General features: G+C 45.3%; 1 long non-coding RNA gene across 7 annotated transcripts in view; it reads left to right on the top strand.

Annotated features, from left to right (window-relative positions):
* LOC137541874 (uncharacterized) overlaps window positions 1-22,013 on the top strand; it is a 601,362-nt gene that overhangs the window by 172,525 nt on the left and 406,824 nt on the right. For all 7 annotated transcript variants that reach the window (XR_011025298.1, XR_011025300.1, XR_011025294.1 and 4 more), the window contains exon 5: window positions 8,941-8,984. This is a non-coding gene — a long non-coding RNA (uncharacterized lncRNA). The remainder of the gene's footprint in view (window positions 1-8,940; window positions 8,985-22,013) is intronic.

Below are 22,013 nucleotides of genomic sequence, written 5' to 3'. Positions count from 1 at the left end.
TGTGCATTTTAGATGCGTTTGGGAAAAATATGTAGTAAGTTCTGCATTTCAAAAACATATATTACAGAATGCAATGCGTTTTTTCATGCAACCCATTGACTTACATTATGCGAGTTTTACGCATTTTAGCATTTTACGCAACGCTAGCGTTTCTGCCTAGTGTGATCTTGTTAAAGAAAAACCTTACTTTGTTACAGCTTACAGAACTTCTGCAATAAATCTTCTGTGTGTCTACTTCCTGCTTTAATGGAAGCAGACATGGGGCTAACATCCTGTGTTTACGTATTAGCTGTGTTTGCCGAGTACTGCCGAATCGCTGTGCGGATACAGCTGAGAGATCAAATTACTCTTGTGATTACTTGAAGATGAAGGGAAATTAGACAGGCTCTTCTCTCTAAAAACACAAAGGGTGCAATTCTCCCTGTTTTCCTTGTATCCTGTGCAAGAGTTCATTTCCACTTTAAAGGATACCCGAACCGAAATGTGACATAATGATATAGACATGTGTATGTACAGTGCAGAGCACACAAATAACTATGCTTTGTTCCTTTTTTTCTTTCTCTGCCTGAAAGAGTTAAATATCAGGTATGCAAGTGGCTGACTCAGTCCTGACTCAGACAGGAAGTGACTACAGTGTGACCCTCACTGATAAGAAATTCCCCCTTTTTACCTCTTTTTTTGCTCTCAGAAGCCATTTTCTGCTAGGAAAGTGTTTTATAGTTGGAATTTCTTATCAGTGAGGGTCACACTGTAGTCACTTCCTGTCTGAGTCAGGACTGAGTCAGCCACTTGCATACCTTATATTTAACTCTTTCAGGCAGAGAAAGAAAAAAAGGAACACAGCATAGTTATTTGTGTACTAGGCACTGTACATACACATGTCTATCTCATTATATCACATTTCAGTTCGGGTATCCTTTAATCCCATTGAATTGATTTTTGTTCCCCAACTAACAGTCCCTTCTAAAAAGAAAAGAAAAAAAAAATTCTGTGGGCGTTTCAATAAAGTTTCCATAACCCGAGAGCACTTTCTATCGCGTAAGATAAGGCCTGGCTCTGCTTTCCAGCTAAACCTGCTGCTGCCCTTCATGTAAGATAAACAAAGCGACGTTCAGATAAAATGGAAATGCATTATTTCTGGGGCTGTGTCTCCCTTTCTGACTCAAAGTTCCATCGAGGCCAAAGTGTCTCAGCAAAAATAACATGACGAGCAGGATCTCCGATACAATCACAACACATTTTAATCATTTCAGCCCGCGAGTATTTTTCATCTTATGGACGAGAGGAATTTTCCCCTTTCAGCGCTCCTCCCTTTCATTCCCCAATAACTTTATCAGTACTTATCACAAATAAATGATCTATACCTTATTTTTTCCACCACCAATTAGGCTTTTCTTGGGTGGTACATTATATTAAAAATTATTTTATCCTAAATGCATTTTGACAGGAATAATACAAAAAAAATGAAAAAAAAATTATTATTTCTCAGTTTTCGGCCTTTAAAAATAATACATGCTACAGTAATTAAAATCCACACATTTTATTTGCCCATTTGTCCCGGTTATTGCAACGTTAAAATTATATCCCTAGTATAATGTATGGTGACAATATTTTATTTAGAAAAAAAGGTGCATTTTTTCAGTTTTACATCCATCACTAATTTTGAGCCCATTATTTAATAATAAGATGCCCTCTTGACATAGATATTATTATTATTTTTTTCCCTATAGTCAGTAAGTGTATTTTACTATTTGGCCACAAGATGTCCCCGCTGTGCAAAATTCTATGTAGCGTACAATTACGCTACATAGGATACAATGTATTGTTACATTGTAACAAGTGGAAGTGACGTAGGCTTCCATCGGAAGCCTCCGATCACAGCGGCGGCGGGGAGATTATGAATGGAAACATTGTTTCCATTCATAAATGTAACGATTGGGCGGCGGAAACCGGCAGAAATGACGGCTCCATTTACAGAATAAACGCTGTTTTTGAACCAAAACAGTGTTTATTCTCGGCGGACATGCTCGGATTGTCCCCTGCAGCCAATCCCCCCTGCTAGCAGCAGCAGCGCGATCGCGGGCATCTGCCCGCAGGATCGCTTGCAGACCCCCCAAACTGCAGGGATGTGACTAGCGCGTCCCTGTGGCTGCTGACGTGAAGCTCACGTCCACGCGGCTGAAATGGTTAAAGAACACTTGAAGTAAGAGGAATATGGAGGCTGCCATATGTATTTTGTTTTAAACAATTCCACTTGCCTGGATGTCCTGCTGATTTCTGTGGTTGCAGTGTGTCTGAAACACACACCTGAAACTAGCATGCGGCTTTTCCTGTCAGACTTAAAGCAACACTATCAAACCAAGTGTTCTAAAATAACAATGTACAAATATTGTCTAACTAGCTGTGTAAACATTTTCCCACTTTTCATAAATATCAGAGGCAAAAGCTTTAATTCATTGTGTGTAGGGTTTAGCTCTATTGGGACAAAAGGGGTGTCTGCTTAAATGCACAGCCAGTTTTTTTTTTTTTTTTTGCATATCAGACTACAAAGTATTTTTCTCTGAAAGCAAAAAAAAAAAAAAGTATGAAAAGCTGTGGTGTCACAGACAATTACAAATGTTTATAACAAGTTACATTTCCTCTGCTCTGTTCAGACAGAGACTCAGGACACAGGCAGCTGCAGCTTAGGGATGCTCAAATTCGGCTTCGGGAGATATCCGGATTTTTGCTATCCGGATATCTCCCAGTAATGCTGTGCGGGCTGGGCGGGGGGGTCAAGCTTACCTCTCTGACGTCTTCTTCGGTCGTCCCTCAGCGCCTCCCACGATGCGCTCCAAGCGACGGTCACCTAAATACAAACACTTCCTCCTTCCGGGTTGAAGGAGGAAGTGTTTGTAATCACGTGACGCGCATGGAGCGCATCGTGGGAGGCGCCGAGGGACGACCGAAGAAGACGTCAGAGAGGTAAGCTTGACCCACCCGCCCAGCCCGCACAGCATTACTGGGAGATATCCGGATAGCAAAAATCCGGATATCTCCCGAAGCCGAATTTGAGCATCCCTACTGCAGCTACTGAGAGATTTCTCTAACACACACAGGGTTAACAGATGCTTTGTGATGGAAATTCCCCCTCCCCTTATGGTTCACTCTTCCATCAGTATAGAGTGAAAGTAATTTTATACAATAAACAAACGAGATGAGCAAGTGAATTGTATACATCATTATTTACCAGCACTTCAGGTACTCTCTCAATCCCAGGTTAACATGTTAATTGATAGTGTTAAAGCGGACCCAAACCAAACATTTTTTTAATTAAAAATATTTTGTTGCACTACTCTGACACATACAAAGATAAATAAACACTCCTTCAAGCCTATGAGCATTTCAGTGCATGCTTTTCACCCTTCTCTTACCATAACTAGGGTTATACAGGGGGCAGCCATTAGCAATTCCTCCTTTGCTGGACACCTCCTACTCCACCAGTTTGCCGGATTTTGATGAAAGGAAGGGAGGGGTTCCTCCAATAAATGTAAAATATGTTATATTTGTCATCATGCAGCTGAATAAAGGCTGCTATTTATTATTATAATTCAGAAAATAGATTTTATTTCTGAAATCTTGTATTTTTAATTTGGGTCCACTTTAACTTGTTAATCAATTGTGTTCCTTTAAATGGAACCTGAAGCGAGAAGTATATGGAGGCTGCTATATTTATTTCCTTTTAAACAATACCAGTTGCCCGGCAGCCCTTCTGATCTATTTGGATGAAGTAGTGTTTGAATCAATCGCATGATTGTTTCTGGTGGGATTCAAACACTACTGCATTCTGAAATCTATTGGAAATCTGTTCCTAGTGTGTGGCACACATCAGATTGATTTCTGTCAGATTCAACCTAATAGTCACCTGATAGAAATTTAGCTGATGGTGGAATTTGCTGCAAATCTATCAGTGTATGGCCACCTTTAGACATGGTGGGGTTCTGGTGTCAAGGGTGGGGGGAAGGTATCTAACATAACAGTATAACCAGTAAACAGATTATCACCAGAGTCTACCCTCAAACTGGCTATGGTAGAACTGGTGGCATAGGGCAGCACGGTGGCGTAGTGGTTAGCGCTCTCACCTTGCAGCGCTGGGTCCCCGGTTTGTATCCCAGCCAGGTCAACATCTGCAAGGAGTTTGTATGTTCTCCCCGTGTCTGTGTGGGTTTCCCCCGGGCACTCTGGTTTCCTCCCACATCCCAAAAACATACAGATAAGTGAATTGGCTTCCCCCTAAACTGACCCTAGACTACGATACATACACTACACGAAACATACATAGACATATGACTATCGTAGGGATTAGATTGTGAGCTCCTCTGAGGGACAGTTAGTGACCAGACAATATACTTTGTACAGTGCTGCGTAATATGTTGGCGTTATATAAAATACTTAAATAAATAGTGTGGGTTTGCCTAATTAGTGGGAATGATCACTAAGGGAAAAGGGGGACATTTTTCTTTTGGTCTATTCTTCGCTGTGATAGAAAAAAGGAAGAGCAACCATTCTAAAGAGGTAGTGGAGGTTGCAGTTATACTAACTCTAATACTGTGTATTATCCCAATGTATCAGAGTATTAGGCCTGAGGGTGTTGGGGCATAACCTTTTGCTAATCTGGTTTCCAACTCTAAGATCATGAGATCATGTGGAAAGTTGAGGGAATGTCACTTGAGGCCCAATTGGCCAATACTAGTTGGCAAAGGGATTACTGTATATTCTGGCGTATAAGACTACTTTTTAGCCCTTGAAAATCTTCTGAAAAGTCAGGGGTCGTCTTATACGCCGGGTGTCATTGATACCGGTTGATATGCCCTATTCTGTTACCACCTCTCAGATCTCACTGCTGAGGACTGTAGTGAAGTGGCGCAGGCGCACATGTGTGAGATCTGAGAGGCAGAGAAGGAGGTAAATAGAATACAAGGGCGGGCCAGAAGGGTAAAAGAGGCGTGTTTTATGGGCACAGCACAATCTATTCTTCCATATTGCTCTGATAAACAGGGAGACAAGGTGAGCTGACCAGTCCACTTAGGGAAAGGTAGAGTTGACCATCCCAACCAGTCAATCGCCTATATACTTTTATATACTGGGTACCACATACAGTACAGCACCAGTATCTGGTCATACATAGCACCAGTATAAAATGTTTTTTTTTTTTTTAATGTGCATTGGAAGAGGGGTAGTCTTATACGGCGAATGTATCCCAAATTGTATATTTTAACTGAAAAAGTTGGGGGGTCGTCTTACACGCTCAGTCGTCTTATACGCCGGAATATATGGTAATTTTAAATGTGTGTGTGTATGGCGTTTTATTAAAATAAATGTACAGTGGTGTGAAAAACTATTTGCCCCCTTCCTGATTTCTTATTCTTTTGCATGTTTGTCACACTTAAATGTTTCTGCTCATCAAAAACCGTTAACTATTAGTCAAAGATAACATAATTGAACACAAAATGCAGTTTTAAATAATGGTTTTTATTATTTAGTGAGAAAAAAACCTCAAAACCTACATGGCCCTGTGTGAAAAAGAAATTGCCCCCTGAACCTAATAACTGGTTGGGCCACCCTTAGCAGCAATAACTGCAATCAAGCGTTTGCGATAACTTGCAACAAGTCTTTTACAGCGTTCTGGAGGAATTTTGGCCCACTCATCTTTGCAGAAATGTTGTAATTCAGCTTTATTTGAGGGTTTTCTAGCATGAACCGCCTTTTTAAGGTCATGCCACAACATCTCAATAGGATTCAGGTCAGGACTTTGACTAGGCCACTCCAAAGTCTTCATTTTGTTTTTCTTCAGCCATTCAGAGGTGGATTTGCTGGTGTGTTTTGGGTCATTGTGCTGCTGCTGCAGCACCTAAGATCGCTTCAGCTTGAGTTGCCGAACAGATGGCCGGACATTCTCCTTCAGGATTTTTTGGTAGACAGTAGAATTCATGGTTCCATCTATCACAGCAAACCTTCCAGGTCCTGAAGCAGCAAAACAACCCCAGACCATCACACTACCACCACCATATTTTAATGTTGGTATGATGTTCTTTTGCTGAAATGCTGTGATACTTCTACGCCAGATGTAACGGGACACGCACCTTCCAAAAAGTTAAACTTTTGTCTCGTCGGTCAACAAGGTATTTTCTCAAAAGTCATGGCAATCATTAAGATGTTTTTTTAGCAAAATTAAGACGAGCTAATGTTCTTTTTGCTTAAAGGACTTACGAGGCCAAATTCTGCCCCCAAAACCTAAAAAAAGTTAACTACCTGCATGAGTTTGTATGGCACGGAGGACGCCGTCTGCGCCCTCCGTGCCGTTCCACCTGGTCCCCTCTGCGCAATAGCCCCCCGAAAGGCTGCGACCCCACGGTCCGGGTCGGGATCTGCAGCCTGCAGAAAGATGGCCGCCGGAGCTGGCCACGGCTGCGCAGTCCGCATAGCCGCTACTGCGGCTGCGCAGCTCTAGGGCCAACCCTCCGATCCACGCTGCCTTTTACGTGGATCGGGGGGTTGGCCCTGGAGCTGCGCAGCCGCAGTAGCGGCTATGCGGACTGCGCAGCCGCAGTAGCGGCTATGCGGACTGTGCAGCCGTGGCCAGCTCCGGCGGCCATCTTTCTGCAGGCTGCAGATCCCGACCCGGACCGTGGGGTCGCAGCCTTTCGGGGGGCTATTGCGCAGAGGGGACCAGGCGGAACGGCACGGAGGCCGCGGACGGCATCCTCCGTGCCATACAAACTCATGCAGGTAGTTAACTTTTTTAAGGTTTTGGGGCAGAATTTGGCCTCGTAAGTCCTTTAAAAGTGGTTTGTGCCTTGGATATCTGCCATGCAGGCCATTTTTGCCCAGTCTCTTTCTTATGGTGGAGTCGTGAACACTGACCTTAATTGAGGCAAGTGAGGCCTGCAGTTCTTTAGATGTTGTCCTGGGGTCTTTTGTGGCCTCTCGGATGAGTTTTCTCTGCGCTCTTGGGGTAATTTTGGTCGGCCGGCCACTCCTGGGAAGGTTCACTGTTCCATGTTTTTGCCATTTGTGGATAATGGCTCTCACTGTGGTTCGCTGGAGTCCCAAAGCTTTAGAAATGGCTTTATAACCTTTACCAGACTGATAGATCTCAATTACAGTACTTTTGTTCTCATTTGTTCCTGAATTTCTTTGGATCTTGGCATGATGTCTAGCTTTTGAGGTGCTTTTGGTCTACTTCTCTGTGTCAGATAGCTCCTATTTAAGTGATTTCTTGATTGAAACAGGTGTGGCAGTAATCAGGCCTGGGGGTGACTACAGAAATTGAACTCAGGTGTGATAAACCTAAGTTAAGTTATTTTTTAACAAGGGGGGCAATCACTTTTCCACACAGGGCCATGTAGATTTGGAGGTTTTTTTTCACTAAATAATAAAAACCATCATTTAAAACTGCATTTTGTGTTCAATTATGTTATCTTTGACTAATAGTTAACGTTTTTTGATGAGCAGAAACATTTAAGTGTGACAAACATGCAAAAGAATTAGAAATCAGGAAGGGGGCAAATAGTTTTTCACACCACTGTATGTAGGTGTAATTTTACTATTTGGCCACAAGATGTCCTTATGCATTATCTTTCTGTGCATACTGTTAGTAATAAGTGTATGTGTTATTTTTGCTATTACAATGACCACAGGCATCTCATTGATGCCGGCGATCATTGACACAGGGACTTAAATCAATGAATAGAAACTGTGGCGGCCATTCGCTACAATAGACTAATATCTACGTCCCTGGGCAGGGACCGAAGTCCTGCAGGACGTATGTATTCTGTATTTAAAGAGACCCTGTAATGAAAAAAAAACCCTCAGGGGGATACTTACCTGAGGAGGGGGAAGCCTCAGGGTCCGAATGAGGCTTCCCCATCCTCTGCAGCTTGGGGGAATCCAGCGCTGGCTCCCCCTAAAGCTCCTCGACAAAGGGTGACAAGACAGCGCAGGCATGAGTACTATTTACCTCTAGGGATCCTGCGCAGGCGCACTAGCTGCTCTTCATTCGGATAAGGCGGAAATCGAACCCGATCGCGTCTGCTCTACTGCGCAGGGGCAAAGAACTTGCGTCTGCACAGTAGAGTATGAAGAAGGAGTCCGTCCACAGGCTTGAGGGAACAACCAGTGTCAGATTTATTGTCCCTTCACATACAGGTGCAATACATGTCAGACCTGCATAGGCTCATTTTCCATAGAACGGATCTTATCAAGTTCGGCTATTTCCGCCTTAACCCTAACAGAGAGCCGCTAGGGTGCCTGCGCAGCGTCGGGGTTGGTAAATATTTACCTCACCGCTGTTCGGGGGAGGGGGGGGGGCGGTTCTGCAGCATTGGATTGCTGGGACACTGGAGGATTGCGCGACGGCTCGTTAGGATCCAGACGTGAGTACATTTGAAATCGGCGCCGGTAGACTTGGGCGCAGGATACAGCCGGTATATGGCTGATCCTGCTTCTGCACAAGTCCCGGCCGTGTTAATTACTATTCCCCCTCCAGGCCGCCATGAATAGTGGGGGAATGAAATAATTCGGCTTCCAGCGATTGCTGAAGGCCGAATTATTGTGTTTTTTAAGCAACTTCAGCTCCGTCTTCTGACGGAGCCAACGTTACTCACTGAGCGCCGCTATAGACTGATTCCCATTACAGTCTATGGCGGTGCTGGCTGCGCCCAAATCTAGCAGCGCTGAAAAGCACTGCTCCGTCCAGAGGCTTCCCCCTCCCAAGGTAAGTTCCCTCAAAGGGTTTTTTTTTTATTACAGATTTTCTTTAACCAAACCATTATAAACAAAATCCAACTTCATGTTTTATACATGCATTTCCTTGATTTTTTTGTATTTTAATCTGTTCTACATATGTATATATTTCATTTCCACATTTCTCTTGCATTAAAACAATTACATTTTTTGCAGAAATGTACACGTTCCTACCCATGGCCACCTCAGCTGATGTCCAGGTACCCGATATGCATTCATTTGGCTTGTGACATCTCAGCACCTCTAGGAAGCTGTCACTACACCATGGTGTGCGGTTTGTGTCTGGTATAGACATGTAGTTATACCCCAACCTCCCCACTATATTTCCGCAACTGCCCCCGCTGTCCCTGCACCATATAGTTACATAGTTACATAGTTATTTTGGCTGAAAAAAGACATACGTCCATCGAGTTCAACCAGTACAAGTACAATTCCAGCCCGTCCCCCACATACCCCTGTTGATCCAGAGGAAGGCGAAAAAAAACCCACCAGGCATGGTCCAATTAGCCCCAAATGGGAAAAATTCCTTCCTGACTCCAGATGGCAATCAGATAAAATCCCTGGATCAACATCATTAGGCATAACCTAGTAAGAAGGCCTAGGGACAAAAAGCTCATCCGCCAAGCTATTATATTGCCCTCTAATGTATTTATACATGTTAATTAGATCTCCTCTAAGGCGTCTTTTCTCTAGACTAAATAAACCCAGTTTATCTAACCTTTCTTGGTAAGCGAGACCTTCCATCCCACGTATCAATTTTGTAGCTCGTCTCTGCACCTGCTCTAAAACTGCAATATCTTTTTTGTAATGTGGTGCCCAGAACTGAATTCCATATTCCAGATGTGGCCTTACTAGAGAGTTAAACAGGGGCAATATTATGCTAGCATCTCGAGTTTTTATTTCCCTTTTAATGCATCCCAAAATTTTGTTCGCTTTAGCTGCAGCGGCTTGGCATTGAGTACGATTATTTAACTTGTTGTCGATGAGTACTCCTAAGTCCTTCTCCAAGTTTGATGTTCCCAACTGTATCCCATTTATTTTGTATGGTGCTAGACCATTGGTACGACCAAAATGCATGACTTTACATTTGTCAACATTGAATTTCATCTGCCATGTATGTGCCCATATAGCCATCCTATCCAGATCCTGTTGCAATATGACACTATCTTCCTGAGAGTTGATGATTCTGCACAATTTTGTATCATCTGCAAAAATAGCAACATTGCTCACTACTGCATCTACAAGGTCATTAATAAATAAATTGAAGAGCACTGGACCCAGTACAGACCCCTGTGGGACCCCACTGCTAACAGTCTCCCATTTTGAGTACGATCCATTGACCACAACTCTTTGTTTTCTGTCCATTAGCCAGTTCCCTATCCATGCACACAAACTCTTCCCCAGTCCTTGCATCCTCAACTTTTGCACCAGACTTCTGTGGGGAACATTGTCGAAGGCCTTTGCAAAGTCCAAGTATATCACATCTACAGCATTCCCAATATCCATATTAGCATTCACTACCTTATAAAAGCTGAGCATGTTAGTCAAACATGACCTGTCTTTAGTAAACCCATGTTGATGCTGAGAAATAAGATTATTTTCTACTATGAAGTCATGTATAGTATCTCTTAGCAACCCCTCAAATAGTTTGCATACAACTGATGTTAAGCTTACAGGTCTATAATTTCCTGGATCAGATTTTTTGCCCTTCTTAAATAATGGGAAAACGTGGGCTGTACGCCAATCCACTGGGACTCTGCTAGTTGCAAGAGAGTCACAAAAGATAAGATAAAGGGGCTTAGCTATAACTGAACTTAAATCTCTTAGGACCCGAGGATGCATGCCATCCGGGCCAGGTGCCTTGTCTATTTTTAATTTATTTAGTCTTGCCTTTACTTCTTCCTGCGTTAAGTATTTAATATTACAGTTAGAAGATTGAGACTCTTCTGCCTCTGTAATTTGCAACAGTGCTGTTTCCTTTGTGAAGACAGAAGCAAAGAAAGCATTTAATAACTCTGCCTTACCTTGGTCGTCCACCATTGAGTTCCCACCCTCATCCTTTAGGATTCCTATACAGTCAACCTTTCTTTTTTTAGAGTTGATGTACTTGTAAAACTTTTTTGGGTTAGATTTGATATCCCTAGCGATTTGATTTTCAGCTTCGATCTTTGCCAGCCTAATTTCTTTTTTACAATTTTTATTGCACTCCTTATAATTGCTTAGTGCAGCCTCAGTCCCCTCCTGTTTTAGGACCTTATAGGCATTCTTTTTCCTCTTCATTTTATCCCTAACCTTTCTATTCATCCATAGAGGCCTTTTTTTATTCCTAGACATTTTGTTTCCATATGGGATATACATACTACAATATTGATTGAGAATAAGTTTAAAAGCTTGCCATTTCCCTTCAGTGTCGTCCCCTTGTAGTACATTATCCCAGTTCACCAAACTTAGTGCCTGCCTAATTTGATTGAGCCTTGCTTTTCTAAAATTCATAGTTTTAGTGGTCCCGCTGCCCCGTGGCCTATCAGTCACCAGATCAAACGTTATCATGTTGTGATCACTATTTCCCAAATGTTCTTGAACCTGCACATTTGATACATTATCTGGTCTATTAGAAATGATCAGATCCAGTAACGCATTCCCCCTAGTTGGTTCCGTTACCATTTGAGTCAAGTAATTGTCCTGTAGTGCTGCCAGAAATCTGCTGCTTTTACCAGAATGGGTAGCCTCAATACCCCAGTCAATGTCTGGAAAGTTGAAGTCGCCCATAATTATGACCTCGTTTTTACTTGCAGCTTTTTCAATCTGCTGTAGTAATCGCAGTTCTGCAGCTTCATTAATAAGAGGTGGTCTGTAGCATACCCCAATAAGCAATACCCCAATCCATGATAGAGCAGAGTGCTCTGTACATGCAGATAGGCACCCAGTATAAATAACAAGTACTCTTTACTGAAGAAGAACATGCAGAGATAAAACATACATCAACATCAAGTAATGCAGCTGACTTGGAACAGAGAGGAACTCAGAGAGAATACAGGAAATAACAATGCTATAGAGATCATCACATCATTTTACAGACAGTGACATCTTGTGGATGCTTTACTATACTGCAGTTTAGGTATTAAAGCGGATCCGAGATGAAAAACTAATTGTAACCGGTAACTTGTCTATATATCTTTTCTAAAGCTTAGATACACAGCAAATCTGGCTGCATACAGCTTCAACAGTTTAAGATGATTTATTCCTGTAATACAATGAGGGCAGCCATGATCTGTTTGTCATCATTACACAGGTAATCTGCAACTGCATCTCCACCCCTCAGCCTGTGAAAAATTCACTCTCCCCTCTGCCTCTGAAATCTCTGGCTAGTAACCTCCTCCTGCCTAGACTCCCATAAACCCTTGCTACATGGGTCTGAGTGCCTTGCTGTTTTGGAGAAGCTGTGGGCGGGGCTTGTTTAGTTTATAGGGAATTAGAACAAAAAAAAAAAGTATTTGGCTTGAGGAATGCCCTATAAACTATATGTAAGGAGGACAATTATGCAATGTATAAAAGTTCATCTCGGGTCCACTTTAATGTTGTTAAATCTCTAACACACCCCCCAAATAACCTTTTAAATAACATAAAAAAACTATTCCATCGCCATGTCCTATGGTAGCAATCGCCACTACCTGGACCTAAAGTTGCCCATTAAAAGTGCGATTTTTAAGTTGACCATTAATGATACAATCCCGTGGATGATAACCGATCGTTTCCGATCACCGTAGTTATTGATTGGAAATGATCGATCGTCCCAATAGCAATAGAGAGCCTGCTAATTAATCAATCCCGTCATTCAGATTGAATTGGTTAGTGGGTTTTTGACAGTTAATCGATGACTGATCAATTACCACAGTGATCGGAAGCGATTGATCATCCGCAGGATTGTGTTGTTAATGGATTCCTTTAGCAAATGATTTGATTTTTGATAAGCTCATCCAGATCAAAAGAAAAGATCGTGTTTAACACATCCACATGATTAAAGAATCCATCTTGCGATCATAGCTAAACTATTTACCGTATCCATGGAAAACCTACCATGCCAATTGAAAATTTATTTAAAGCGAACCTGAGGTGAGAGTAATATGGAGATTGCCACATTTATTTGCTTGTAAAGGATGCCAGTTGCCTGGCAGTCCTGTTGATTATCTGGCATATGTAGCATATGATTGTTCATTAAAATGTGTACTGTTATTAGCAGTGTTTGGATAGAGTACTGGTTAAGGGCTCTGCCTCTGACACAGGGGTAGCAGTTTGATTCATGGGTCTTAATCAGTAACGCAGAACCTGTTTAGTAAGGAGACCTTGGGCAAGACTCCTTAAAGGGAACCTTAACTGAGAGGGATAGGGATGTTTCCTTTTAAACAATACCAGTTGCTGGCCTTCCTGATGATCTCTTTTGCTGCAGTAGTGGCTGAATCACACACCTGAAACAAGCATGCAGCTAATCCAGTCTGACTTCAGTTAGAACATCTGATCTGCATGCTTGTTCAGGGGCTGTGGCTAAAAGTATGAGACACAGGATAGTCGGGCAACTGGTATTATTTTAAAAGGAAAAATCCATATCCTGCTCAGTTTAGGTTCCCTTTAAGCGCTTTAAGTCTGACAGGGGAAAAGTGTAATATTTACCTGTAACTTGCTGTCAACCTTAAGTGGCAAGAGTGATATGGATGCTGCCACATTTATTTCCAATACCAGTTGCCTGGTTGTCCTGCTTATTCCTCTGCTTCTAATACTTTTACCCATAGCCCCTGAACAAGCATGAAGTAGATCAGGTGTTTTTGCCGATATTGTCAGATCTAATAAGATTAGCTGCATGGTTGTTTCTGGTGTTATTCAGACACTACTGCAGCCAATAGATCTACAGGACTGCCAGGAAAATGGTATTGTTTAAAAGGAACAAATATGGCAGCCTCCATATCACTCTCACCTCAGGTTCACTTTAACGTGTGTGTTTACTTTCATTCAGGCTAGGTGCACACATATCAGTGTGAAAGGCTGCGTTTTATGTCATGTTTTATGGTAATGTTGTTTGCGTTTTTGTGCGTTTTAATTCGTTTTTTACCCCGTTTTTGGTGCTTTAGCGTTTCTTTACCACAGATGCGTTTTTCAAGTGTTTTACATGCGTTTTAAAGCTTTTTTGGTTCGCATATACAAAACGCATATGCGTTTTGTATGCATTTTACAATTACGTTTTATGAAAATTAATAGGAAGATAACAGGAAGCAGAAATACATCAGTTTTTTTACAAAACGCATGGAAAACGCATGAAAAATGCTTACCATTGCGTTTCCATTGACTTTCATAATGTGCATTTTTTATGAGTGTTTGATGATTATGCAACAAAACCAGCATTTTTGAAAACGCACGCATCAAAAATGCTTATGCATTTTTTTCTGCGGCCCATAGACTTCCATTAGCAGCAAAAACACAGCATTTTCTGCAACGCTAGCGTTTCTGCCTAGTGTGCATCTAGCCTCAATAAATGACCACAGGCATCTCGCTGATGCCGGTGATCATTCATTACAGGCACATTGATTGGCTTTGTGAACACCTGTTCCCATTCACCAATTAGTGCTCGTCAGGATGAGATATCTGGAACTGGTTCAAGTGTACCTGCGGCAAAATTAATGAAAAAAATAGATACTTACCTAAGAAGAAGGATCTGAATCTGGATCCTGCATGATCCTGCATTTAATGTGTTATTGTTGATATCAGTTTCTATCAATGACCGTATGGTGACCTTTACTCAGGTAGGAAAGAAGAACACAGATGAAGAATAGAAGAACACGTTAAAGAGAGTCTGAAGCCATAAAAAACACCTCTTTTTACTGGCCAGTTTTCTTAAGCAATAATATCATTGCTAAAACATCGCATCCCCGCAGCAGAACGATCTATTTATACCCCCCAAAATTCCGGGGCAAAAATCCACGACTTTCCAGGTCGTGGAATTTGCTGCCTGGCAGAGGCAGAGCTGTGCGCAGCAGCTCTGCCTCCAGTCCAGTCAATCTCCCCTGATCTCCGCCTCTCCCCGCCCCTCTCAGTGAAAGAAGACTGAGAGGGGTGGGGAGTGGCAGTGATTGACACAAGCAGAGGCAGAGCTACTGTGCAAAGCTCTGCCTCTACCAGGAAGCGATCCCAGATTTTTGCCCCAGGATTTCAGGGGTATAAATACATCGTTCTGCCATGGGAATGAAGCATTTCAGCTATAATCTTATTGCTTAAAGGGACTCCGAGGAATGCCCGAATTTAAAAGAATACACTTACCTGGGGCTTCTTCCAGCTCACCATAGGCGGCGAGGTCCCGCGGCGTCCACCTGGCTCCTCTCCTTAAGCCTCCACCGGCCCTCATTACCAGCGACACCCGGGTCGGGTCCGGGCCGGCTCATCCTGGTTAATCCGGTCTGCGCATGCGCGGGTTTTCCACGCATGTGCAGACCTGTCACGCTGGCCATGATGACGCGAAGTGGCCGGCGTGATGACGCATTGCGTCATTAACCAGGAAAAGCCGGCCCGACACCTGGCTCGGGTGTCGCCAAGTGACGCCGGTAACAGGCCCCGGCGGAGGCTTAAGGAGAGGAGCCAGGTGGATGCCGCGGGACCTCGCCGCCTACGGTGAGCTGGGAGAAGCCGCAGGTAAGTGTATTCTTTTAAATACGGGCACTCCTCGAGTCCCTTTAAGATAAATGGCGAGTAAAATGAGGGTTTTTTTTGGCTTCAGACTCTCTTTAAGAGCTGGAAATAGTGGTGCAGCTGCTTAGATATGCAGTGTAACAGTAGTGCAGCGTGATAATGCCATCATCAGAGCTGGAGCTGGAAAATGCCATTGTCCGAGCTGGAGCTGGGAATAGTGGTGTTACCTGCATAGATATACAGTGTAACAGAAGTGCAGTGTGATAATGCCATTGTCAGAGCTGGAGCTGGAAAATGCCATTGTCAGAACTGAAGCTGGGAATAGTGGTGTTACCTGCATGGATGGGCAGTACAGGAGAAGCTTCAGCTCTGATGATGGCATTATAATGCTGCACATAAGCTGTACTGCACACCTATGCAGGTAACACCACTATTTCCAGTTCCAGCAATGACAATGGCATTATCATGCTGCTCATTCATTCGTTCATCAAATCACCCAATCAGGTGGCAGCTGACACAGGAAACTGTAAAGCTGCATGAGGATATTAGTGTTCCCTCTGGCTGCGCAGCGTGACAGGAGTAGGTGAATCCGGAAACTGAACAGAGATACCAATTCTTAAGCAGGTAAATCCATTCACATAATCTAATGTCTATGAATAGCCCTCTGTTGGAAACCCATTTACTCTTTTCTCTAAAATATTGACCTTGGAGTCTGTTTTGTGCTGATCTGGTGCCCGTGGGAGCCGGGCGCCTGCTGGAATTTATATCTGGGTAGAAATAAAACAAGAGATAAGAGCTGAGCTATTCAAGTGACAGCCAGCGTTGCCTTACCTGATGTTGGCAAAGTTCCTCTCAAGCTGATAAACTCTCAACATCTAGTTGAACTTGGCCTACAAAAACTTAATGAAAGGCAAGTGCCTGTGCTACTCACAACTAGAGCTGGTCAATGAGATGCAAATAACTCAGAGTTGATGCAAAGGTATATGCTCATTTTATGTAAAATGTCTGCAGCTTGAAAATGGACGTATCAAATGCAGTTCTTTATCAGGATGAATTGCATTTCATTGACCATCTCTACTTGGTGGAGCGTTGATTAGTTGATGAACATAACAGCAACCGTCAATTTTACACTTTTTTTTGCACACGAGGGGGAGGGAAGTAGGGAGTAGGAGCGAACAAGAGGTGGAAGGAGGAGGAACAAAAAAGGAGGGGAGGGATAAGGAGGGCTCTAAAGGGGGGGAGGAGTACACAAGGGGGAGGGAGGAGGAGTGCAAAAGAAAGGGGGGGAGGAGGAGCGCACAAGAGGGGTTGAAGCGCACAAGAGGGGTGGAAGGAGGAGTGCACGAGGGGAGTAAGAGCGAACAAGAGGAGGAGGGAAGCAGGAGCACAAAAGAAGGGTATTGAGGAGGAGCGCACAAGAGGGGGAGGGAGGAGGAGCACATAAGAGGGGAAGGAAGAAGGAGCACACAAGAGGGAGAAGGAGCGCACAAGAGGGGGAGCGAGGAGGAGCGCACATGAGGAGGAAAGAGGCGGAGCGCACAAGAAGGGGGAGGAGTGCACAAGAGGGGGAGGGAGGAGGAGCCCACATGAAGGGGAGGAAGGAGGAGGGCACAATAGGGGGAGGGAGGAGGAATGCACATGAGGGAAAGGAAGGAGGAGTGCACATGAGGAGGAGAGAGGAGGAGCGCACAAGAAGGGGGAGGAGTGCACAAGAGGGGGAGGGAGGAGGAGCGCACATTAAGGGGAGGAAGGAGGAGGGCACAATTGGGGGAGGGAGGAGGAATGCACATGAGGGAAAGGGAGGAGGAGCGCACATGAGGAGGAGAGAGGAGGAGCGCACAAGAAGGGGGAGGAGTGCACAAAAGGGGGAGGGAGGAGGAGCGCACATGAAGGGGAGGAAGGAGGAGGGCACAATAGGGGGAGGGAGGAGGAATGCACATGAGGGAAAGGGAGGAGGAGCGCACGTGAGGAGGAGAGAGGAGGAGCGCACAAGAAGGGGGGGGGAGTGCACAAAAGGGGGAGGGAGGAGGAGCGCACATGAAGGGGAGGAAGGAGGAGGGCACAATAGGGGGAGGGAGGAGGAATGCACATGAGGGAAAGGGAGGAGGAGTGCACATGAAGGGGAGGGAGGAGGAGCATGCAAGAGGGGGAGGGAGTAGGTGCACACAAGAGGGAGGAGGAGTGCACGTGAGGGGGAGGGAGGAGGAGCACACAAGAATGGGAGAGGAGGAGTGCACATGAGGGGGAGGGAGGAGGAGCAAACAAGAAGGGGAGAGGAGGAGAGCACAAGAGGAGGGAGGAGGAGCACACATGAGGGGGGGGGGGGTTGGAGGACCGCACGAGAGGAGGAGGGGGGAGAGCACATGAGGGGGAGGGAAGAGGAGCGCATAAGAGGGGGAGGGAGGAGAAGCGCACATGAGGGGGAGGGAGGAGGAGCACACAAGAAGGGGAGAGAAGGAGCGCACAAGAGGAGAAGGGAGGAGGAGCACACATGAGTGGGAGGGAGGAGGAGCCCACATGAGTGGGAAGGAGGAGGAGCACACATGAGGGGGAGGTTGGAGGAGCACACAAGAGGAGGAGGGAGGAGGAGCGCACATGAGCGAGAGGGAGGAGGAGCACACGAGAGGAGGAGGGGGGAGCGCACTTGAGGAGGAGGGAAGAGGAGTGCATAAGAGGGGGAGGGGAGGAGAAGCGCACATGAAGGGGAGAGAGGAGGAGCACACAATAAGGGGAGAGGAGGAGCGCACAAGAGGAGGAGTGGGGAGCGCACATGAGGGCGTGGTTGGAGGAGCACACAAGAGGTGGAGGGAGGAGGACCGCACACGTTGGACACGCTAGATTAATGCTAGATTCTTGGCAGGGGCGGCCCTTATTGGATGCCACAGCCGAGTTTAATCTACCCTGTATATACAGCTACAGAAACGGCCTTTTGGCCAGATGTAGTGGTGATTTGTAGAAGAGGCTGTTAGAAAGGGGAGTACACTGGCTTTTTGAGATAGGCACCAGGATGCGTGATGTTTTGAATTATCGCTCTGCTATGTATCTTTTATTTTGTTTGTCTGTGTGAAGTAGGGTTTTATGCTGTGATTCCAGACACAGGGATGGTAGATGTTAGGTGCTTTTTATGCATTCCCCCATGCTGGTTCACAGTCTCTAGTCACTCCCTCAACCACTGGGTAGATTTATGATCATTTTGACATTTTAGTTAGTTACATCCAGAAATTTCGCTGTGTTGGTCATTCATGCCTCCCTTACTTGGATCTGTAAACGCTTAAAGGGAACCTGAGGTGAGGGATATCTAGACTGCCATATTTATTTCTTTTAAACAATGCCAGTTGCCTGGCAGCCCTGCTGATCTTCTGCCATAATTGGTATCTGAGTCAAAACCCTGGAACAAGCATGTGGCTTATCCAGAGTACCTGATCTGCATGCTTGTTCAGGGTCTATGGCTAAAAGTATTAGGGACACAGGATCATGAGGACTGCTAGGCCACTGGTATCATTTATAAGGAAATAATAAATATGGCAGCCCCCATATCCCTTTCACCTCGGGTTACCTTTAGGCTGCTTACACACCAAGACGTTACAGGCGCACGTTAGTGCGCCTGTAACGCTCCCCCAACGCACAGCAATGTAACACAAGTGGGCTGTTCACACAGCCCACGTTGCGTTACATGTAATGCTGCACATTCTCTGCAAAGTGCAGCATGCTACGGCGTTGGAGCGGCTATAGCCGCGTTAGACTGTTTGCACATGCGCAGTGGGGGGCGGAGAGGAGGCGGGGAGAGCCAGCTACAGTAGCCGCGCACATGGCTACTTAATATTCACTGCACTGGCGGCAGCTGATTGGCCGGCGGGACCACGTGATGCGGAGTGTCTCGCTCCGCATCACGTGGTCCCGCTGGCCAATCAGCGCCACTCTGGGAGACATTATAGGAATCGAGCCGCCTAACGCGGCTCACTCTACCGTCGGCTCTTGCAGCACCATACGTTGTGTTAGGTGCACGTTATGCGACCTTAACGTGGCACCTAACACAACGTCTTGGTGTGCAAGAAGCCTCAAAGGGGCCCATTAGTACAATTTTTAGCGAATGGTCATATTTTCGATCTGAATGTTTTATTTGTATTATTTAGTATTTATATAGCACTGACATCTTCTGCAGCACTGTACACAATACATAGTCATGTCACTGACTGTCCCTCAGAGGGGCTCACAATATAATCTCTAACATAGTTATGTGTCTATCAGACTCTAGGGATAATTTTAGAAGGATGCTAATTAACTTGAGATCTTATTGTATAAAAATGGAGAAGCCAGTGGATGATCGCATTATTGATCGTTTCCTTAAAGGGAAAAAAAAGGAAATCTGGATTTATCTGGGGTTTCCTTTAGCCCCCCCCCCCCCCCCCCCCAGCCCGCGAGATCCCTCTGTGTCCTCCAGGTCCCCTCCGTGGTCCCCCTGGCGGCTCAGGTAGGTACACCTCTTCGGCCAGAGTTGCGCATGTGCTATCCAGGCATCGTGCAGTCTAGACACCCAGCGCGTCATCGCACCCGTTGCCATAAGGGTCACACGCATGTGCGGTACTTGAAAGACTGAACTGGGCATGCGCAGGACCCTTACAGGTGATGGAGGCAATGACCTGGTGCCTGGACTGGCCATGCATGCACAACTTCAGCCAAAGTCACCAGGTTTATGGAGCCGCCAGCCGGACCATGGAGGGGACCCAGAGGTCATCGAGGGACCTTGCGGGCTACGGGGGCTGGAGGAAGGCCCAGGTAAGTCCAGATTTCCTTTTTTTACTGCTGCTCAGGGTCCCTTTAAAGGATACGTGATCTGAAGCATGAGGGATATGGAGGCTGTCATATTTATTTCCTTTTAAACAATGTTAGTTGCCTGCCAGTCCTGCTGTTCTCCATTGGCTGCAGTAGTGTCTGATTCACACACCTGGAACAAGCATGTGGCTAATCCAGTCAACAGAAACATCTGATCTGCATGCTTGTTCAGGGTCTATGGCTAAAAGTATTAGAGACAGAGGATCAGCAGGACTGCCAGGAAACTTGCATTGTTAAAGAGGAAATACATATGGCAGCCTTCATATCCCAGAAGGTTATGGGTCCTTTAAAAAACTGATCAATTGGTGCAGTGGATTTTTTCTTAGATTCACTCACAACTGGTTTCAATAGTGGGGACAGTTTTGATTCTTTAAAGAGAACATGTAACAAAAAAAAGTTCCCCTGGGGGGTACTCACCTCGGGAGGGGGAAGCCTCAGGGTCCCAATGAGGCTTCCCCCACTCCTGTAGCTGCAGGCAGTCCAGCGCTAGCTCCCCCGAAGTGTCCCGAAATCCTCCCTCGACAAGCGCTGATAAGCGCTGATTTATTTACATTCCCGTCTCCAGCGCAGGCGCAGTATTGGCTCTCCGCACGGAGACAGGCGAAAATAGCCAATCTCTGTTGGGTCCGCTCTACTGCGCAGGTGCAGGAGACTTGCGTCTGCGCAGTAGAGCGGCCCGACAGCGATCGGCTATTTCCGCCTATCTAAGAGCGGAGAGCCAATACTGCGCCGGAGCTGGAGGCGGGAATGTAAATATTTACATCCCCGCTGTTCGGGGAGCTTTATCGCCGCCGCTGTGGGACCGAGGAGGACGGGGGAGGCCTCAATAGGATCCGGAGGCTTCCCCCACCCGAGGTGAGTACTCCCCCAGGGGAGTTTTTTTTTCGTTACAGGTTTTCTTTAATGTTGTGAATCTATAAACTATAATCTTTTCTTTGGCTGGATAGTGTACTGGTTAAGGGCTCTGTCTCTGACACAGGAGACCTCTCAGCTCTTCCTGTTCAGTAAGCCAGCACCTATTCAGTGAGGAGACCTTGGGCAAGACTCCCTAACACTGCTACTCAGAGGCGAGAAAAGGTCCTCCAGCACCCAAGGCTGAGACACCAAATTGCGCCCCTCCATCCCTCCACCTCAGCCATCACACACTGAACTGATTGCTATGAGACTAAGAGGCACCCCAGGGCCCCCAACACCTAAATCTCTAGTTATCTGGCTTGCAGTCACTGCCATGTATCCCCTTTTCTTATTTCTCTCTGCTTCAAACACAATAGGGGAATGATAGCTGAGGGTGGAGCTTCTCTCGCCTCGGCCTGGCCCTGCTGCTGCTACTGCCTACTGAGTGCGCCCTTGTGGCTGCTTCTGAAAGATCCTATCAATAAGACAATTTTCATTAAAAATTGCACCGCTAATGGTCATCCTTATGCCTGCTATACACCTTCAATTTTTACTGGCCAATAATTGGCCAAATTTACCACTTCCATGTAGTATGAGGGACAACGTATTTTGATTACTATGAACAGATTGTGTGTGTAAACTCTTATAATACAAGGAGGTCGTGATTGGCCAATCAAAATGGAAATCAGATCGGACCTGTCGGAAGTTATTTATCGAGCCATCTATCTGCTGAAAAAACTCTTGGTGTGTTCCCTGCATAAGTTCCTACTCTTTTCCTTGTTTTCTTATGCTATAGGAAGTTTTTCATTGGGTAGGGGTGCCTATTTGTT

Source organism: Hyperolius riggenbachi, chromosome 12 (assembly GCF_040937935.1).
Source record: "Hyperolius riggenbachi isolate aHypRig1 chromosome 12, aHypRig1.pri, whole genome shotgun sequence".
Taxonomy (NCBI): domain Eukaryota; kingdom Metazoa; phylum Chordata; class Amphibia; order Anura; family Hyperoliidae; genus Hyperolius; species Hyperolius riggenbachi.
This window is presented reverse-complemented; position numbering and strand designations above follow the sequence as displayed.